Source organism: Arachis hypogaea, chromosome 19 (assembly GCF_003086295.3).
Source record: "Arachis hypogaea cultivar Tifrunner chromosome 19, arahy.Tifrunner.gnm2.J5K5, whole genome shotgun sequence".
Taxonomy (NCBI): Eukaryota; Viridiplantae; Streptophyta; class Magnoliopsida; order Fabales; family Fabaceae; genus Arachis; species Arachis hypogaea.
The window spans coordinates 120,489,647-120,501,980 of record NC_092054.1 but is presented as its reverse complement, the minus strand read 5'-3'; positions in this window follow the sequence as shown (position 1 = coordinate 120,501,980).

The following is a 12,334-nucleotide window of genomic DNA, read 5'->3' as shown; positions in this document are numbered from 1 at the left end:
TTTGAAAATTGTTTTCATTCTTGTTTTGGTTTGGCAACTCTGTTTTACTCTGCTTCCCCCAAACCATTTCATGAATGCTAGGGCCACTTTCTTATCCTCTTTGATTTCCTGGTTCATAACCTGCATTTGTGATTCACTGATTCCAATTTCTGATTTCTTTATTTCTATTTGAATCAGCATCACCCTATTTTCTTTATTCGATTATGAGTACTTCTATTCTTACCTGTGAATCCTTGTTATATGGAATTTTTTCTATGCCACTTACTTTCCTAACTCACTAATTTTAATTTACTAATTTCTTTTTACCATACTAACCCTCTTGATTTCTTTTCTGATCACTTTCACTTCCTCTAACTTTCTCACTATGGCATATTGAATTTTTTCTTTCCATTTAACATTAATTCAATCACATTTCAATTACTCATTTTCCTTATTCTATTTCTCCCTTACCGCTTTGAGTTTCCTTTGTTTAAATTGCCTATTTGCTTTCCTATTTTATCCATTTCCTGGTTTTCTGTTTTTCAGGATGTCTGCCTCACAAAGAAAAGGCAAAGGCAAGGCTACTGGCAAGCGCAAGAGAGGAGATTCCTTCCAGTCCATCATTGCTCTAATGCACGATTCCTCATGGCGGGAGAAGAACTTCACACAGCAGGAAAAAGCTGACCAGCTGCTCCCTTCGACTGATCCTATAAAATTTGCAAACCGGTACTGTGAGCTGAAGTACCTGACTTTTGCAAACTCCAGAAATCTATACCTGGAATGTACCTTAAAGATTCCAGAAGCCCTCCAGCAATACACCAGTGAGCAAATCAAGCAAATGGGCTGGTTCTTTCTGGAGAGACCACTGACAGAGGTTAATGCATCTTGGGTCCGGGAATTCTATTGCAACTACTACCTTACTACCCTAGATGCAGTGAACCTGAGGGGAAAGCAAATTCTGGTCACTGAGGAGGCCATAGAGACCATTCTCCAGCTCCCAGCCAAGTCCGATCAGCCAGATGGTTATGCACAGGCTGAGGAGGACATGGGCTAGATGCGGTTTGATTGGGATGCTGTGAAGGCACGGATAGCTCTCGACCCTGCTGTTCCTTGGGAGATGGGTCAGGACACCACTATGCCTAGAGGGATCAAGAGAGTGTACTTGAATGATGAGGATCGGCTATGGCATCAGATCTTGAGCAACTATGTGATGCCGAGTACTCATGAGACTGAGATCCCGGCTGCCATGATCACCCTCCTCTGGTGTGTACTGGAGGGTAAGGACCTGTACTTGCCTCATTTTATCCGGCATTATATGGCCAGGGTCCACGTCCGAGGCACCCTCCCCTTTCCTTATCTAGTTACACGGCTAGGCCGTCAGGCTGATGTCCCTTGGGAGGATGCCGATGAGCAACCACCAGCAGCGAACTGCAGGAAGATCATCCCTCACAGCAAGAACTTCCTTGCTTTGGGCTACAGACCACCACCTGTCACTGCTAATGATGAGACAGCCCCTCCGTCTGCTGGACCCTCTTCATCCACAGCTGCCCCAACTGCCCCTGCTGCCACCACTGCACCTCCACCCGCCTCTGAGCCGGTTTATCACCTCGTGCACCGTCTATTCCGCCAGCTTGATCAGATGGAGCGCCATAACAGGCGCCAGTATGAGAGATTGGAGCGCCGTAGCAGGTGATGCTATTCCCATCTGAAGCTGATGATCTGACAGGGCGCCGATATCCCCTCCGAGCCCGACACACCATCAGAGCCATCAGAGAAGGAGGAGGATGAGCACGAGGAGGAGCCTCATTCCCAGGCGGAGACTCATCAGCAGGCAGGTACAGAACACGCTACACCACAGTAGGAGGCCCCACATCAGCTTGAGGCTGCAGATCCGGAGATCCCGCTCCAGTCAGTCCCCCCTCTACAGCAGCCAGACTCTCAGCCCACCACCGCCACAGAGACCCCAGCTACCATCCCTACCAGTGATGACACTCCTTCACACCCGGCTTGATTGAGCATCGGGGACGATGCTTCATTTTAAGTGTGGGGAGGTCGCCATCTCTGGCGTTTATTTTGGTGAACTACTACATACTTTTTCTTTTATTTTGGATATTTTTCTGTATTTTTCTCTTTTTCTTTTATTGTTATTTTCTGAGTACTTATACATTGCTACTTGTGTATTTTACTCTATTTTCTGCATTTTGCATTTTTTGTTCATATTTTAGTTATTTAGTTCATTTTAGTTATTTAGTTTAGTTTGCAATTCTAACTTATTAGTGGATCAATTAGTATAGTTTACCCTTTTTACATAAGATAGCTTAGTTATAGCTTAGTTTAAATTGACAAATATAAAAAAGAGTAAGCTAGGAACTTGAACATAATAGATTTAGATCCATAAAACCTTGTATATATAGCATTACATGATGTAGTTAAACTGACAACATTTCATCAAGGAGAAACATTAAAACTTCAAAGGCTACCCTAAATTACTTTTTAAGAGAATAATGAGAATTTTTAACTAAACCTGCATGACATACATAAGTGATAAATGATTTTTCAGCTAGAGAACACATAGCCTGTGAGTTTTGAGCTTAACTGTATGGTTACATTCAAACCATAATTTTTATTCCTGTGTGTTCCAACCTTCTTTCTTATTCTGGTGTTCTTTACTTTGTTTTAGTCTATATGTCCGATTATAGAATATAGGTACATCTCAAAATAATGATTGAGGCCATCATTTGATTTTAGCTCACTTACCCCAAATTAGCCTACCTTTTACATCGCCTTTGTTAGCCCCCTTTGAGCTTTTTAAAAACCCTCTTATTCTATTTTAGCCAAATTACTAGCCTTAAGCAGAAAAACAAAAGAAAATCCCAAGTGAATCCTTGGTTAGCTTAAGATAGAAAATTATAAATAGAGTAAAATGTGGAAAACTTATTGGGAACATAGTTGATAAAGACAAAAGGTAGAAAAATTAAAAAGAATAAAGCAACTCAAAATTTTGGGAAGCAGGCTCATGAAAATTCAAATTAATTAAAATCACCATGTGTATTCAAAAAAAATTTAGTTTTCAAGCATGTAAATAAGGGGATACAAAAAGAACTCCCCAATGCAAAATAAAAAGCAATGCACATGGGATGAAAACAAGAATTGAAACATGAGCATGTGACATCAAAAGCGAGAAAATAAGGAGAATAGGTAAAGAAGCATTGTTTTACTAAGTATGTATGTTAAGTGAGATCTTAATCTAATTAAGGATTCACTTATTAGCTCACTTAGCCTTATACATATATCCTTACCCTTTGCCTTGACCCCATTACAACCTTAATTAAAGACCTCATGAGTTTTGGTATGACTATGTTCTATAATTGTTGATTGGTTAGACGAAAAACAAGGTTATAGAAAGGAAGAATAAAAAGAAGAATAGAGTGATTAACCCAATAAACACTGAGTGATTAGAGAGAAAACACAAAATCCAGTGAGGGTTCAAAAGCTCATTAACATTTATCTCTGATTGTCTTGCAAGTTTTTTTTTCTCTTATCTCATTTGCAAAAAAGTGCTTTATTATTTGAGGGTTAGCTATATATGTATATATATCTCCTTGAGAATGTGAAATAATTTGACTACATGTAGGCTTTATATGTGAGTGGATGAATTAGAATTGCATGACTCATTAGGTAGATGCATTTAGCATAGGTTGCATTTCATAACATTCCATCACTTTAACCTTAATTATTTACCTTGGATTTAGCATGAGGACATGCTAGTATTTAAGTGTGGGGAGGTTGATAAACCCATATTTCATGAGTTCTTTTGTGCTTAATTAGAGTGATTTATTCAACTCTTCACCTACTTATTCACATTAATTTCATGGTTTTACTTTCCCTTCCTTATTATGTCATATTGTGAAAAACATGTTTCCTAAGCTTTAAAAAATTAATTATTTTAATTACCTTTATTTCCATTCGATGCCGTGATTAGTGTGTTGAGTAGCTTCAGGTTTCCTAAAGGCTGAATGACTTAAAGGATGAAAAAGGAAACATACAAAAATGGAAGGAGAAGGCAAAACGGAGCTTTAAGGAAACTGGTATCCACGCGATCGCATGGACGACGCAATCGCGTGCCAGAAGCAAAGAAGCAGCGACGCGGCCGCATGACTGACGCGACCGCGCACCTTGAGTAGAACACCCACGACACGGACGCGTGACTGATGCGACCGCGTGGAAAGGAAAAGTTCCAGATGACGCGACCGCGTGACCCACGCGGACGCGTGACAGAGGCCACGTATCAGAATTTACAGAATACGCCCCCAGCGATTTCTGAAGCCCTTTTTGGCCCAGATCTAAGTACAGAAAGCATGGATTAGAGGTTATAAAATGGAGGAATGCATCCATTCAGAGAGAGCTCACATTTTTGTTACTTCCCATGATTTAGATTTAGTCTTGAGAGAGGTTCTCTCCTCTCTCTCTTAGGATTTAGGACTTCTCTTAGTTTGTAAGAGTGACTCTCGATCCAGGTTTTATGTTTCTTTGTTTTAAGCTTCCCTTTTCACTTTTATTTATTTATTCCAGCACTTGAGTTGATTATTTACTTTTATAATTTAATTTATGAATTATTCCATGTTACAGATTGTTATTTGAATCAATGATATTTGAGGTATTCCGGTTTATAATTGCTCTCTTTAATTCATTGGCTTCCATCTAAGGACATTTTTATTCCAGCAATTTTACTTTTTCCCCTTTTGGTCTTGGTTAAGAAATCAGTAACTCAACATTATCAAACTCAACATAACTGATAATTGCTATCTTGCTAATTTAACTGAACTTCAATAATCCCAACTTTTTCTCAGGAAATAAATAGGATTCGAAGGTCAAACTAATTAGTCCCTTGACTTTCCTTTGCTTTAGTAAAGGTTAACTAAGTGGAATTTAGATTCAACTTTCATTATTGTTGAGAGGGATAACTAAGTTGGACTTCCAATTTCTCTTACCTTGCCAAAAGTTTGCTTTACAGTTATTTATTTATTTTAATTGCTATTTAAATTATTTGTCATAATTATTCCTCTTTCTCAAAACCCTAATTTACAATCTCCATAACCAATAATAAGAACATACTTCCCTGCAATTCCTTAAGAAGACGACCCGAGGTTTAAATACTCGGTTATCAATTTTAAAAGGGGTTTGTTACTTGTGACAACCAAAATGTTTGTACGAAGGGATTTCTGTCGGTTTAGAGACTATATCTACAACGCGACTGTTTTTATGAACTTCTTTACTGGCAAAAATCCTAACGTCAAGGACTGATAAGAGAAAAATGCTTCAGACTTGAGTGTTCATTTAAGCTCTTTTCTAATCACTGAGTGGGGTTTATAGTACTCTAATTCTGAATAGGTTTGGCGTCTCACTATCCTTTGAAGCTTAGAAATATTGACATCTTTCGGAACTAGAACTCGGATGATATTATGGACTCCCTTTCTCTCGAAGCTCTGATTAATCCTTGAACACAACTTTTTTCTTATCTTCTCTTTGGTGCTTTGTACCTTGAGCCTAGACGTGACTCTAAATATTTTGTCTCAAGCTTAGCTCGACACAAAAACACCACAAGCACTTGACTGGGGAGCTCTTTTAAAGTTTAACTTTTTTTTCTTTTACTTTCTCCCAGTCAATGGTGCTTATAGCCTTTGGCATACTCTGTATTTGCACTTGGTTTCAACTCTTAGTGCTCTGCTTAGAGCCTCAAGGGTTACTTGACACATTCACACCACAAGCATATGGTTAGGAAAACAACTCTTTGGACTTTTAATCATGTTTGACCTTCCTAACCATTGATGCTCAATGCCTTGGACCTTGCTTTTTATTTTTCTTTTGGCTGTTTGTTTTGCTTCAAGGACCAATTTCTCACTTACTTTAGAGAATCCATAATACTTCTCTAAGTTCCTGTACCTCTGGAATTAATATTCTTAACTTTAAGATCAAATATGCACTGTTGAGTTCATACATTCAGAACGTCAAAGTTATCAGGATAACTCATAATATATAACTTAAGTCTCGTGCATTTTATTACTTCTTTTCTTTTTCTTTTGATTTTTTTTCAAGCTCAGTGGGTAATACATGAGACATTTTTCAAACTAAAAATAAAGCATCAAAATAAATAACTAAACTAGAAAGCAATAAAATACCACTAATGATCATGTAAAAGATTTAAATAGAAAACAAAATAAAATACTAAAAAACAGAAAATAAAATAGAAGGGCAGATAATGAAACTCAACCACCTCAGTCATGGTGGCTGTTGCTCCCTCCCGGGAATTCCCTCTGGCGCTTCAGCTCATTCAAGTTGCGCCTCTGTCTTTGCTGCTCCTCTACTAGCTGATGGAGGAGGAATGAGTGGTCCTTATGCTCTATCCTCAGCTGGACAATAGAAGATGCCAACTTCCCAATAGATGCTGCCAACTGATCCCAATAGTCACGAGGGGGGAGATAAGACCCCTGAGGTATCTCGGGCTGCTCCAGCTGAGGAGGGGGAACTAGCTCCTGAGGTGATGCTTGTCCAAGCTCCCTAGCATACTCTATGACCTTCCTAGTAATCGGTCTGTCAACGGGAATGAGAGTGTCTTTATCAATACAGACGCGAGCAGCCTCGCACAAGCGGAAGATGAGATGAGGGAAGGCTAATCTAGCAGAGGTGGAGGCCTTCGCCGCTATGCTGTATATCTCCTGAGGTATCAACCGATGCACTTCCACCTCATTGCCGAGCATGATGTAGTGAATCATCATAGCTCGGTCAACAGTGACCTCGGACCGATTACTCATAGGGAATATAGAACACGGAATGAACTCCAACTACCCCCAAGCAACTAGCTTCAAAGCATGCATTCCCAACTGGTATGGCTGACCCTTAGCATCCCTCCTCTACTGTGCTCCGAGGAGTCATATATCAGTGAGGACCTGGTCCAGTATCTGATCAGTGTTGACCCTCTTACTGTGAGAGTGAGGGTTATCTCTGGATGGTGGCAGCTGAAGCATCTCCCTCACTCTCTCTGGACCAAACTGTACGATTTTCCCTCGGACCATAGTGCACCACGTCTTGAACTCAGGATTCACATCCTTGATGTTCTTGTAAGTCACCCATAAATTTGCATAGAACTCTTTGACCATCAGAGCTCCAACCTCAGTTATAGGGTTGGCCAGAACTTCCCAGCCCCTACTCCGAATCTGTTCCTAGATCTCCGGATACTCGTCCAGATTCAATTCAAATTGCACCTCTGGGATCACTTTCTTTTTGCTGATAATTTCAACAAAACAGATCGCTAAAAACCCTAACTAGAGGGGAAAAAACCAAACCTTACAGAATGGATCGGAATCGGTGATTAGGAGGTTACTTGCTTGAAGACGACAAAGATGGCGCTGAGATCTCAACAATTAAGGCGACGACACCAAGACTACACAAGAAGACGGTGACGAGACCTCAGGAGATGGCATTGAGACCAAAGATGACACTAAGGGGACCTGATGCGGTATTTCAAACCACAAACTAATCGGCAAGTGCACCGGGTCGTACTAAGTAATACCTCAGGTGAGTGAGGATCGATCCCACGAGGATTGATGGACCAAGCAACAACAATCGAAAGAATCACTTAGTCAGACAAGCAGAAAATGATGTTTTGAAGTTCAAAGTGCATTAAATAGTAAATCAGAGATTTAGAAGTCAAGTAATTAATGGGTTGTGAAGAATATGTGAGAGAATAGTTAAGGTTTCAGAGATATCTATTTTTATGGATTTATATTTCTTGCCAACTACTTTAATATGCAAGATTTAATTCATGGCAAACTGTAATTGACTAAACCTTAATTCCTTAGTGATTTAGTCTCCTCTAACCTAATCAACCATCAATTGTTTGGTCACTTAATATAGAATCAACAAGAATTCATGTAGAACAAGAGTTATTTTCCAATACACTCAAATTCAAAAGATGAAGAACGAGAGTAATCCTTGAATTTAAATCAATACATTAATTAAAATAATGACAATAGTATTAATCCAAAGAATAAACAGAGCTTCTAACCTTAGCAAGGAGGTTTGGTTACTCATGACTCAGAGAAAAGCTAGGGTTTCCAAAGTATGTAAAAGCTAGAATGAGGAAAAAGAAGAGAAGAAGAGCCCGAAGAGTTGAATCTTTTCCCTTTTATATCTAACCTAATTTGATTTGAAAATAAAATAAAATAATAATTACTAAAGCCCAAAAGATTATGTTTGGGAATAAAAATAACCAAAATAAAATAAAATATAATAAAAATAACCCAAATCTAACCAATGAAGCCTCTTCATAAAAGTGGATTCGCGCTTATTGGCGCCAAAATATAATAAAAATAACCCAAATCAGCGTTTAATGCCCCTCGAGGCATTAAGCTTCCAAATCGTTTCTGTCTTCCTGGCGCTAACCGTTAGACTCGGCGTTTAGCGCACCACGAGGTAGTGAGTCACAAAGCACCTGGCGCTAAACGCTCAGGTCCGTGTTTAGCGCCGATCGAACAGAATCAAATTGTTAAGTTTCTGGTCTCCTGGCACTAAATGCCGAAGCCAGGTTCGGCGTTTAGCGCCGCCTTCATAGAATGGTTACACATTTTACGAGATGCTTGGGTGCTAAACGCCAGATGCAACGTTTAGCGCCAGATCAACAAATTCAAAATTCTTCTCTTTTCTTGCACACGAACTTTGCCAAATCAAACCAAACTTCACCTGAAATAATTAAACCACTAGAGCGACTCAAAGTAGCATCCAAACAGGCTTTAAACACTTAAATCTCAATAAAACTCAATAAATTCATATCTGAAATAATAAAAAAATAAAGAAAGGATTCTCATGCATCAAGACCTCAGAGACGGCGGCAAGACGCAGAAGACGACATTGGCACTCGGAGATTACAATGGTATCTGATTGGAGAAGATGAGAATGGTGCGGGTGAGTTAGGGTTAGTGAGAGCAATTCAGATATCTTTTTTTTTAATTTGCGACTGCTTTTGTGGCTGATTAGTTTATAAAATCGGTTGCTAACTCAAAAATTAGCAACCGATTTAGTGACTGCGATTTTAGCGACCGAATTAGCGACCAACCATGTTTCATTCTATTTACCGATCGATCGGTTGCAAAATCGGTCACTAAATTGAAAAATAGCGACCGATTTTGTGATCAAGAGTCCCAAGGACATTCCTTTCTTTGTTTTGGCTGTTAATTCGGTCGCTAAATTAAAAAATTGCGACTAATTTTAGCGACCATTTATACTCTAATTGTATAAAACTGATCAATTTCTAACTTAACAATTAGCAACCGATTTAGCGACCAGTAATTTAGTGAATGAATTAGGGACCAAACAGTTGTTCACCCTATTTCACTATCAGTTGCAAAATAGGTCGCTAAAATAAAAAATAGCGACTGATTTTGTGTCCAACAGTCCCAAAGACATTACTTTCTATTTTGGTTGCTTATTCAGTCACTAAATGAAAAAATAATGACCGATTTTAGTGACCATCTTTATTTCGGTTGTATGATTTTGTTGATCGCTAAAAGCGGTCGCTGAATATAATTTAGCGACCGATTTAGCGACCAATACTTTTTTGGTCGTAGAAATTCTATATCGGCCGCTAAATCAGTGCTATTAGCAACAAGTTTTTTTGGTCGCTATTTTGATATTTTTTGTAGTGACTCTCATTTTCCGTCTCTCAAGAATTTTTATATACGATTGACTGCTTCATAGTATTAGATTATGAGTAAACTTAAATCTGCTTATGTGTAAAAACCAAAGATCTCCTATAAGTGATAATTAGACTTCATAACTATATATAAAACTTGTAGTTTATTTGACAATGGAATTCAAATACTCTCGGAATTTGCATTTATAAGTGAAAACAAAATAAATGTAAATAACTTGGTATGATTTAGTTCACTTTTGCTTTTAAATTGATATATGTATCGTGCAGTGGTTTAAGGTACCATTTTATAATTGCCTCATTCTTTTTTCTTGTTTTTGGTTGGTTTTATTTATTAATAGTGTGTATGTAGGTGAGGTTTTGGCTAAACTTGCACTGCAACAATTTCGGCAAATAGCGGCGGCAGTTTTGTGTCGGATGTAGAAATCCTCCGCTGGATGAAGACTAGCGGCAATTAATGCAGCGGTTAGTCGTTGGAGTTGCTATCCGTTTCATATTTAGCGGCGGTTAGGGTCAACCGCTGCTAAATGTAACAAAATTGCAGGACATAATTACTGAACCAATATTTACTTTTAGCGGCGATTTTATTCCAACCACCACCAAATTTGCTTAGTTTCTCACTCTCATATTTGAATGTAGTCTCGTTTTTAAAACCAACAGAATATAAATTACTTTAGTTCTCACTAGTTTCATCAGTGTTGTTACCAAAAAATGTTCTCTTTCGCAAATATAGAAATTTTTTATTGGTAAATAAATTGAGTTTGCCCGTATTTTAATTTTTGATATAGTCTAATTAGTTAATTTTGAGCAATATGTTTGAGTCACTGTTACCTAAACTGTAACACCAATTTTTGGATTTGTTTTGTGTACAAAATATGAATCACTTTAAAATAGGATATTTTTTACTCATGTGAACAAATTTACAAATTAGATTTTCTCATTTACTATAAGATCTTATAATTTTGCATTCAAGCATAAATGTAAAAGAGATATGTTAGAAATGTATCAGTTAATGCTAGCTTTAATCGAGTATAAATTAAACTAAGGCTTCTTCAAAAATATTTCTTATTCAACATGAATTTTGAAATTCAAAAAGTAGTCACATATGTAATACTGCAACCAAAACCATTAAACTAAGGAGAAACGACCTACGTTTTAAAATAGAAGGTCAAAATTTCTCTTCAACATCGTATTGACCTAGGTAAAAATACTCTGTCAAAAATGTATAACTTTCACGTGTTATAGGATCTGATATTTCATCTCCAAACTATGGCTTTTTGTTCAAATCGAAGCCCCTATTTGCAACATGTACATGACCTTGTATTTGCTGGTTATCCAAAGTTTCTTTGTCTTCTTTCGAGATCTTTTTGAGATCAGACTACATGGAGATGTCAATTCAAATAGAGGAAATTTCATCTAAATTTTCTTCTAAATCAGTCTCTATCCCATCTAGATTGTCATTAACTACTTCGCCTGGAATATTCAGATAACACTGCAAATATGAACATCATACAACAAGAAGGTCATTCAAAAGAAACTATGAACTCCTAATTCGTCAGATATTAATTTAGTAAAAACATGCTATGTTAATATCATTAGAAACTTTTAGAACAAAACAAAAATAAACAACAGTTACCATCTCCCTTATTAGTACTTTGGGCATATCTCTTAGAAAGAAAATTTGTAATGTGCAATTTTATATACTTCATTTCCTCCTGTGATGCAATATCCAACTCAACAACATGGTGGTTTCTGAAGCGCCTCTACATAATAGCATATATAGTTAGTTTATGGTATTTTTCTGTAAAATACACTATTTATTTACAATAAATTTCTGTATTAGGAATCTATTCTTTTACCTTCAAAATTCAGCAAGTATTTCTTCAGAGCTCTTTCTAGATGCACATGTCTCAAAGGTATACCTAAACCTCTTTTCATATATTGATCCCCATTTATGAAGTTCCTACACATTTGAATGTTAACATAACAAATATTATTCCAATAAATTTGGTTTTTGTATATGAACTTAACATATACATTATTCAATTAATCAATAAGTGTATGCCTAAGGAACGAACCTGCATGGTATAATTGTTTGCCGTTTTTAAGTATTCCTTGAAACAAGAGCGTCATAATATAACCTCCAATCAACATCTAATATTCACTTTACGAAACTATATGTCTCTAGCAACAGCAATTGCATGTTCCAACGAAGAGAATGGAAAAGCTACAGCTAAAATGTATGATAGATTCATCTTATGTTTTGTGCAAATATTGATATAGGCTAATGGCATGAGTTACTGATAATTATTAAGTTATTTGAATATCGCCAAGGAAACATGCACCTGATGAAGTCAAGAGTTTGTCGCTGGATTTATCATCTGGGGGGAATCTCTCAGAAATCTCATATACTTTATATGAAAATATTTATTTTAGTGTGATTATTGTATCTAAAATATGACAATTGTAATACTTTTGGTTAATTATTAATATATTTTTATTTGAACACACCTTTTTTATATTTTGTTTGAGCACACCTTTAAGTGTTACTTAAATGTTAGTTTAGTAAAAGAAAATTAAAAAAAAAATACTGAGGGACATAAGGCTAAGTTTATATAGAATAGTTATAAGTATACAATGTGGCTATAT